We start from the raw sequence: 625 nt of genomic DNA, 5'->3' as shown, positions 1-625 counted from the left end.
AGCAGGAGCTGAGACTGTTCCACAAACTGTTCACACTGCAGCAGGAGTTGAGACTGTTCCACAAACTGTTCACACTGCAGCCGGAGCTGAGACTGTTCCACAAACTGTTCACACTGTAGCAGGAGTTGAGACTGTTCCACAAACTGTTCACACTGCAGCAGGAGCTTAGACAGTTCCACAAACTGTTCACACTGCAGCAGGAGATGTGTGAGTTATGGAGTTTGTGAGGACGTCTGGTTTCAAATATAAAGACCAGCTTTGGTTCTCCCAGCAGCTGCTCTTCCCACACGTTCCATGCTCAGTGTTCAGATGAATTCTTAGCGAGCTAACAGGAGTCACTTCCAGTCCTGCCTGAACAGCTTTACGCTCAACTGTGGGATGAGGCCATGTAAAAAGTAAATCCAGTTTACTTGTTGATTGTCCATCTTTCACAGCTTCTGCAAAATAAGCTAAAAAAACACTTAAACACACACACCAAAACATTACAGCTAATGCTAACTGAAAGAGTTCAAGCTGATCTCATCATGTTTGGACGCTCTGCCGTTAGGAGCATCATGTCTCGGCACAAATCGTCTCCCATAAAAACAAACAGAGATGCTTCATACACACATGTGTGTGTATATAT

The sequence above is a fragment of the Nematolebias whitei genome, chromosome 13, assembly GCF_014905685.2.
Source record: "Nematolebias whitei isolate Nwh7 chromosome 13, NemWhi1, whole genome shotgun sequence".
Taxonomy (NCBI): domain Eukaryota; kingdom Metazoa; phylum Chordata; class Actinopteri; order Cyprinodontiformes; family Rivulidae; genus Nematolebias; species Nematolebias whitei.
Note: the sequence above shows the minus strand (reverse complement) of the source record.